Raw genomic sequence first — 9,727 nt, 5'->3', positions numbered from 1 at the left:
ATGTGGTAGTTGCCTATTAGCCTTCACTTGTTGACAGGTAAAGCACTTAGCCACAAACTCGGCCACATCTTTCTTCATACCACTCCACCAGTAGTGCCCCTTCAGATCTTGATACATATTGGTGCTACCTGGATGGATTGAATAGGGAGAATTATGGGCTTCTGCCATGATGTCCTTTCGCAGCTGCTCCTCCTTGGGTACACATAACCTATCTCTAAACATGAGGATGCCATCCTCAGTTAATGTAAAGTCCAGTTCCTACTGTGTGTCTTCTTGGATAGCTTCAATAATCTCTTGAAAGTCTTCGTCGAATGCCTGGGCTATCGGGATTCTTCCCACCAATGTTGACTGTACTAATAGGGTTGCCAAGGACAGGGTAACACCCTCTACCAGTAACTCCAGGTCCATCTTCCTTGCTTCCTCAATGAGTCTCTCACTGACAGCCAGTGATGCCAGTGACAATGTTTGAGATTTTCAGCTAAGTGCATCCGCTACAACATTTGTTTTACCCGGATGGTAGTGGATAGTGCAATCATAGTCTTTCATTAGCTCCAACCATCGCCTCTGTCTCATGTTGAGCTCCTTCTGGGTAAAGAAGTACGTGAGGCTCTTGTGATCGTTGTAGATCTTGTTTTTTTCCCCATATAGATAGTGCCTCTAGATTTTCAAAGCAAACACTACAGCCGTAAAGCTCCAAGTCATGAGTTGGGTAATTCTTTTCATAATCCTTCAATTGTCGCGAAGCATAGGCCACCACTTTCCCATCTTTTATTAGTACACAACTGAGGCCCATCTTTGATGCATCATTGTAAACCACCATACGTCCAGTACCATTAGGAATGGTGAGTACTGGGGCAGAAACTAATCTCTGCTTCAACTCCTGGAAGCTCTTTTCACAATCACTAGACCACTCAGACTTCACTCCCTTTTGGGTCAGTCGAGTCATGGGGCTGATATTCTTGAGAAGTTCTCGATGAACCTTCTGTAGTAATCGGCTAAGCCCAGGAAACTACAAATGTCCGCTACATTCTTGGGTGTCTCCCAATCAACCACCGACTTCACCTTGCCAAGGTATACTTTAATACCCCTAGCGGAAACTAGATGCTCTAGGAAAGCCACTTGCTGCAACCAAAATTCGCATTTACTAAACTTGGCGTACAGTTGCTTCTCTCTCAATCTCTATAGTACTATACGGAGATGGTCTGCGTGCTCTTCTTTGCTCTTGGAGTAAACCAAGATGTCATCAATGAACATGATGACATTCCTGTCTAGGACATCATGAAACACCTGATTCATTAACACCATAAATGTTGTCAGGGCGTTGGTCAATCCGAAGGACATGATCAGGAATTCGTAATGACCATAGCGAGATCTAAACGCTGTCTTGCTTATGTCACTACCTCTGATCTTCAACTGGTGGTACCCCGACCAAAGGTCAATCTTTGAAAATACCTTTGCACCTTGCACTTGATTGAATAAGTCATTAATTCTGGGTAAGGGGTATCGATTCTGGATCATCAACTTGTTAAGTTCACGGTAGTCGATGCATATCCACATACTACCATCCTTCTTCTTCACAAACAACACCGGTGCTCCCCATAGGGAAACACTGGGTCTAATGAAGCCCTTCTTCAATAGGTCTTGAAGTTGTGCTTGTAGTTCTTTCAACTCAGATGGTGCCATCTTGTAGGGAGCTTTAGACACTGGGGCTGCACCCAACACCAAATCAATCATGAACTCTGTCTCTTGGTCTGGTGGTTGTCGTGTGAGGTCTTCCAGAAAGGCATCTGGAAATTCTTTCACCACACTGATCTCCTCGAGTGGTCTAACCCTTGCCTCAACGTCTATTACTAAAGCTAGGTAGCATTGACATCCCTCATTTATCAACTTTTGTACTTGTAGTGCAGATCCAATTAACTTCTTGGGTCTCATGCATTCATCACCCTTGAATCCAAACCTTACACCCTTCCTTGGTTTGAACAGTATCCTTCTCTCCGCACAAATAAGGCTGGCTCCGTGCACTGATAACAAATCCATCCCCAAAATTACGTCAAAATCCTTCATGTCCAGTTCTATCAAGCCGGCTACCCCTCTATCGTTTACTCGAACATGGTAAGGTTCATACACCCGGTTAAGTTTGGTGATACTAACCATCAAGCCTTGAGACAATTGTATCAGTTTTGTGCTTATCTTCTTAGCGAATGATGGGGAGATGAATGAGTGGGAAGCCCTTGAATCGAATAATACATATACGGGTTGTGAGCATACAGAAATTGTACCTGATATCACATTAACAACCAATCATAGCAATAAAATCTCTATATGTGTATTATGTTAAGGGTTGAGTTGCAATACCTATAATGACATTCGGATCAGCCTGGGCCTCCTCATTGGTGATTGAGTAAATACGCCCTTGAGTCCGACTCACCGTTGGAACAAGGTGCAGATGACTCACAGTCCATGTCTGGGAAGTCTTGGAAGGAAGAGCAGTAGGGGGAGTCCGCCCCTGTCAAGGATGTGGACAGTCCCTAATTATATGCCCATTTTCATTACAGTTATAGTACACCAAGGTCTGTGTGCCATAATGAGGTGCTGCCGCTATCTTGGGCGCCTGAGTCTCATCAGGTTTATAGTACTGGACTGGGGATGCAGTGGTGTAGGATCCCCTCTGGAATTTGCTAGCCCCTTTGTAGCCAGGTGAACTCATGGTCCACTTTCCCGCTTGTATGGCCCTGTAGCTTTCTCTCTGCTGGTCCTCTATAATCTTAGCGGCCTGAACCACCTCAGCATAGGTGGGGTAGTTGTGTAGCACCACAGAAGTGTTGATGCTGTGCCTGAGTCCCTTATTAAATTTTTGGGACTTGATGTTGTCGGGCTTAAGGTGATCTGGGGAAAAATATAATAGCTCCTTGAAAGTCGGTTGGTACTCCAGGACTAACTTGGATCCTTAGCTTAGACTCAAGAACTCCATCTCCTTCTTTTCGCAAAAGTTCAGTGGGAAGTTGATGAGCACATTTATGTGTGAAATTATCCCACGAAATTCTGCATTTTTATCTACTTAGAATGGAGCTATTCGGGTACTTTTCTGTATTTTCAGGGTATAGGGGTATTTTTAGCATATTGGAAATATTGGAAGACAAGTGTTATTACACCCGTACCCAAAATATGCCCTAATATCCTGGGCCAAATTGATTTTTTACTGACGGGTGTCGCCTTGATGCCAACGGTCAACACATGTGACCTTGGACCGTAACAGTCAAAGGGAAAGCTTGAACACAATAATTGAATTCACACCTTGATGGGCGATTGAACCTCACAATGGGTAAGCTTTGAACCCTAAATGTTTGGTATACATATCCCCTCAAAGTCCTTGATATATGGGCATTTGGCCCCACATCCCCTACTATTGATTTCGGCCTTGATAGCAGGAACGAAACCACGAACGGATCCACTGTTGGTGAATCCGTCCGATAATCTGTCTGTGCTGTCATGTTGGTTTTATGTGTTTTCTGGTATGGGGCCTACGTGCCTGTGCTCCGAACACCGTGGCTAGGTCCCCGAACATAGTGAACCCCCACCCTTACCTTCTTTTGCATTGTTGGACCTTGTATGTGGGCCCACAAGGCCCAAATATGATTTTAATGAGTTTTAGTGTTAAAGGCCTTAGCCAAACATGACTTAAGACCTTAGTACTTGAGGTTTTAATGAGAAACCAAATGAACCTTAAGGCCCATGCTTTATTCTAAAACTAGCCTTAGATGTGTTTCTTGTTAAATGAATTTTTAAGCTACCCTACCCAAACAGGCCTTAAGTTACAATTAAGAGACCCTAGCCAAACAAGCCTTAGTTGGGATTTTTCTATAAAAAGGGTACCTAAGGCTAAGCTCTCCCATTCTCTCATTTCATCTCCTCTCCAAGGCAAAAACGTAGGAAGAAGAGGAGAAAAGGAAAAGAAGAAGAAGAAGAAGAAGAAGGAGGAGAAGAAGGAGAGAGGGGGAAGGGGAAATCAACTCCCTCACTCACACCCTCTTCCTCCCCTCTTTCTATTCGGATAGGGAAAGAAGAAAAGAAAGGAAAGAAGGAAGAAGGAAGAAGGAGAAGAAGAAAAGGAAGGAAAAGATGGGAAGGAGGAGAAGTAAAGAGTAAAGAGGGCTCACCTAGCCTTGTTTTTGCTACCTCCATTGATCTCTCCCTTAGCCCCATTTGGAGGCTTAGACTTCAAGGACATCAAAAACCTAGGTTTAGTTCTTGAGATGGATTCAATCCATTGAATCTGATAATTCCTTGGTTAGATGTGTTATTTTGGCCCTAGGAGACCCTAGGACACCATCCCTACAAGCCCTTAAAGCCATTGAGGACCTTGGGGATCGATCTGGATGAAGTTCGGAGTTGAAAAACTCATTTCTACTGCGAATGGACTCAGTGACGAACTCATCATCGTGCCTCCGTCGGCCTTTATTCATTATATTTGAGAACGGAGCCATGAACGGATTCACACAAGTGCCTCCATTCGTGAATCCGTCCGCTATTAATAGCTTGACTGCTGCCCAGTATTTTGGTCATAACTTTATCTGTACATATCGTATCGACACAATTCAAGTTGCATTATAAAATAGACTCAAAGGGATATATTTTCTATGAAGGAACCTTGGACCCAATACGAATGAAAGACCCTCAAAAGTTAGCTCAAACCTAGCTGATGTGTTTTGACAGCAACTTTAGAACATAACTGTAGTCCGGTGACCTCACCCACATTGTGGCTGCTTCTGTATGACTTAATAAATTTTATTGGGGGTTAGTTACCACCTAAATTACCCCTAAATATATTAATTAAATGATCTATCGAGGTGCCAAGGTCTACCCTTGATACCCTTAAAACCCCCCTTGTTGTCCTAAGGGACTTGTGACCTCATCCTAGAATTGGAAAACCCTAAAGTGATTCCAAACCCGTGAATCCTAAGACCAATGCTTAGGTTAGATCTTAATGGTCTTGTTGGACCTTGAGGTGATCCTATTAGGGTCCTAAAATCATAACACCTATAGAGATGAAGATAGGAAGTGAATGACTTAAGAAGTTTGTGTTGTATTTTGTCAAACTTAACAATAGTAATACTTGGGTAATCCTCATGGGATCCCACCTACACTCTTCTAACACTATTCTCACACATCCCTAGGTTACTTAATCAGTACAAGAGAGCGTGTACCGAGGTAAACCTTATTAAATACCTCAAGCCATGATCGAACAACAGGTGAGTGGGTTTTGGGTGATTGTTTGGATTTGCTTATTATTAAATATTCATTTACCATGCTACTTGTATGATTAATAAGCATATTGCATATTTTCATTATTTATCTTGATTGTGAACTGATTCGAATATGGATATGTGAATTACTTCATTATTGTATCGGATTATGGTGCTGGGTGTACCAGTACCAGAATCCCAGAAATGTTTATGAACTCTTATTGTTTGTTATATGTCCCGTATGCGCCGTGTCGTGCTTGTACCCTAGTGCTAGATGGAATGGGACATTGATGCACCCAGAATACCTCTCGAGACGATAGAATTTGCATGTAGTATAACTGTGGTTAGGATCTTATTTCCCTATGCTACGACCCTTACCAACAGGGGTTTAGGTGTTGGGTGATCAAGGCTCTTTGTTGCCTGTGGGGGAGAGAGGCCAGGTCAAGGATGACAACTGATCATCGGGGTCTGCCACTGGGTGGTTTTGGTGGCTTCGACCGGCATAGGCCCCCTGGTGACGATTGAGATTTCATTGTGGCGATAACATAAGTGACCCACAATGTCGTCCGAGTCATCATAGTAGCATATACCCGGACTTAGAATTGTTTGTTAGGTGAAAAATCTATTAACATTTACATGAATCATGGACTATGTGTAAATTGTATGTTTGTGCATTCCCCATCCCCTCACTTGGCTCAGTGGAGCTTACCCCTGTTGCGTAACCCTTTTTAGCTGTATGCAAGTGATGTATGATGGTGATCCTCTTTTTGGTGTGGACTAATCGGAGCCCATGATTTTGGACCTTGATGATGGTGTACACTCATGGACTGTACCATTGGGGCATAATTATATATTTTGTTATTTTGTTTATCATGAGTATTGTATATATTTGGTAGTATTTCTACTGTTTTAGTTTCTAGTTAATCCTATGGGTCGAAATGTAAAACATTAAATTATCTATCACGTAGACTTTGAATCCTTTGTAATTATCACGCTTTTGCTTATTTCTGATCTTCTGGAATGTAATATTCCTTTACTTTCCGCACTCTGATATTACTATAATTTAATATTGCTTAAGATTGTGATTTGGCCACTGCATCAAGATCTTAGTAGTGGTTAGGATGTTGGCAAGCATGTAGTCATACTCATTTTATAGTATTTTATCCCTTGCCGGGATGGGGGTGTGACAAGTGCACTTTCAGAGCATAAATTTAGAAAACAAAGTTAGAGGAGTTCAGTGCTGCACAAGCCCGGCCCAATGAAGACCTCTTGTATTTTCGAGTTCAAGGGGTGGTCCCCACCTAGTTCCATCGAATTTGGTCTCAGGGGTAAAAATGTAAAAAGGGTGTTAAAGAGTCATGCGCATAGAAGATGCTGAATGGAAGGATTTGATGCAATCTAGGCACTAGTCTACCCATGGATCGACTCACATGTGATCAAGGGCGAGATGGGAAGAAGTTTCACTAAAGACCCAAGGGCATACCCATAATTTCAAAAAATTGGGAAATTTTCAGAAGATATCCAATATTGGGCTCATATCGTCCAGAATATGAGCAACTTTAATTCTCGGATTGGGTTCATCCGGGCTTAGGATGGAGAGATATTTTCAAAAGGATGGTGTTCTCCCTCTCTTTCCTTTATTTTTTTCTTCTCTTTCTTCTCTCTCCTCTTTTTCCAAAATCCTTCCTATTTTCTCTCCTTTTTTCCCAAATCTCTCATCCCTTCTACGGTTCCCATCTCTCCTACTCCTCTCAATTCTCTTTTCTCTCTCCTATTTCTTCTCTTATTCCTAAAATCTCTATTTCCTCTTTCATCGCCCTACGGTTTCCCATCCTTCCTAAATCCCATCTCTTTTTTAAAAAAATCCCTCTCTCTTAAAGATAAAAAAAAAAAAGGGAAACATAATCTCTCCTAAACTCTCTCTTTTCTAAACTCTCTTCCCTCTTTCCTTTAATTCCCTCCATATACCACCCACGACTTCCCCATCTTTCCTAATTCCATTCCACTTTTCTCTCTCTTCTCTCGAATATCTCTCCAACTTTCAAATCTCACACAATCTCTCCCTTCCATCCACGATTTATATAGCAGCCCTTTCCATCTTCTACCATACTTCTTCTCTTCTCAATCCCTTTCTTCTTCTTCATGTTTTATCTTGGGAGCCCAAGTGGACAGCAGCCTTGCCATCACCGTTTCAACAGCTTTGTCTTCAAAGCATTGCAGCCCCGTCACGAACCAATAATTTCATCTCCATGGAAGATCACCAATGCTGCCCCTGTCTCTTAGCACCATGATCAGCTAAGTTCTTTCTATCTTTAGGTGTAGATGAACTAATGGTGTTTGTTATTTAAAATTCTGGTTTGCATTCTTAATTGCTTAATGTTGAGACCCCATTCCTATTTGGATGGAATTTTGTTTTTGTGATTCATTATTTTTTCAGTCAAGCAATAGTATTATGTTCTTATGTAATTGTACCGATGATGGATTATAGCTGAACGAACTAAGCGTGCCAAGCCCTACAAGTGAAGGACGATAGTACTCGTCTAGATAGTCCAGACCTAGGAGGAACCCTACATTCTGTGGTATTATTAGGCTTGTGGGTTATAATAAACCGAAGCATGCAACCGAATTGAATAACAATGCCACTGGGGATTCGAACCCTAAAGATAGCCTACATCTCATAACTTCACATCGTTGTTAGTTTAGATTTGTATCTTTCGTTCGTAGTTTAAAATCGAATTTATTGCACTTTAATTTTCATCACTTTCATCTTATCATATTAGTAATTTAGCCTTCCAGTTCCCCATAGATCGACCCCTTACTTGCTACTTGCTAGATTAATTTAGGGTTTTATTTTTTATCGATTAACGACACAATCAAATTTTGGCGTCATTGCCAAGGAACCGAAGCACGGTTGCTAAGACTGATTGAGTTGTTTTGTGTTACTTTTTTTTAGTTTTAATTTTATAATTCCAGAATTTTTATTTATTTATTTATATTTTTTTAATCCCTTTATTAGGTTAATTTTAGTATACCTAACATTCTCTTTGTTTGTGCAGGAAGCCAAGTAGATCAAGTAAGGACGAGCTATCCGTTTGGTTTACTTTTAATTCCTAGACTTTATGTAATTAGGGTTATTTTATGTAATTTTTTTAATTCCAGAATTAGGCTGGGTGTTTAGGTTTAATTTTACTTCCCCCAGCCCCTTAAGATCAGTTGTGTAACCGTTCATCAGGGGCAGCACGTGGAATTGCGCAACTGCCAACACTAGGTAAGTATTTTCGTTAGTTTTAAATTAGTTATTTTTTTTACTTTTTAATTCTGATTTTTATGTTTATTAATTATTTTTATTACTTATCACATTTTAATTTACTAGTTTTAATTTTTGTTTAATTAGCACGTTCAACCTGTGTTGTGTTTTATGCATGGTCGGTGTTCTTTGCTCTCCAACCTAACTTCCCTTGACCTTGAACTAGAGCGATCTATGGTTAGACCTCAGGATAAGGATAATAGTAATAAAATGGGTGACAAAACCCAGCCAAGAAGGCCGCTGAGTGAGCACTTCACTCCAACTACTTATATCCCTGTGTCTTGTATTCAGTTGCCTGCCATTCAAGCCACTCAATATGAGATCAAGTCCAGCATCATACAGATGTTACCATCCTATTATGGACTTGCTAATGAGGAGTCTTACAAGCATCTTGATGAGTTCTTAGAGGTGTGTTCTATAGTAAAAATCTAAAACCTCTCTGAAGATGCCTTAAAGTTGCTTCTGTTCCCATTTTCCTTAAAGGACAAAGCCAAACATTGGCTTCATTCCCTAGATTCGGTTAGGATTTCTACATGGGAGGGAATGTAGCAGGAATTTCTAAAAAAAACTCTTCCCAATTGGCCGGACTAATAGCCTTAGGCTAGCCATTACTAGTTTCTCCCAATTAAAGGGCGAACAATTTCATGAAGTGTGGGAAAGACTTAAGGAATTACTTCGGAAGTGCCCCCACCACGCTGCCCAGAAATGGCAGTTAGCCTAGTGTTTTTATGATGGTCTCCGCGACTGATATAGGTAGATGGTGGACTTCTCTTGTGGTGGAACATTTATGCACAAGAATGAGATGGAAGCATGGGATCTTAAGCCTCCCAACATCATGCTTCAGCCTCTCGAATTAAGATTCCACATATAGGGCAACCAAAGAAGGGTGGTCTCTGTGAGATCAATCCAACTGTTGAGATGACTGCTAAGGTTGATATGCTGTCCAAGAAATTGGACTATTTGATGTCTATATGGCAGAATCCTATGTTCCCTTTCCCAATGAGTTTCCCTCCACCCAATCAGACTGAAGCATGTGCCCTATGTGCTAGCCTAGTCACTATGTGATGAACTGTCCTTCGGCTGCACAATACCCTGAATTTGTTCAGGAACAGGTACAAGTAGCTCAAAGTTTTCCTACACCGGGTAATGATCCCTTTACCAATACCTATAACCCGAG

Source organism: Telopea speciosissima, chromosome 5 (assembly GCF_018873765.1).
Source record: "Telopea speciosissima isolate NSW1024214 ecotype Mountain lineage chromosome 5, Tspe_v1, whole genome shotgun sequence".
In the NCBI taxonomy this organism is placed as follows: Eukaryota; Viridiplantae; Streptophyta; class Magnoliopsida; order Proteales; family Proteaceae; genus Telopea; species Telopea speciosissima.
This window is presented reverse-complemented; position numbering follows the sequence as displayed.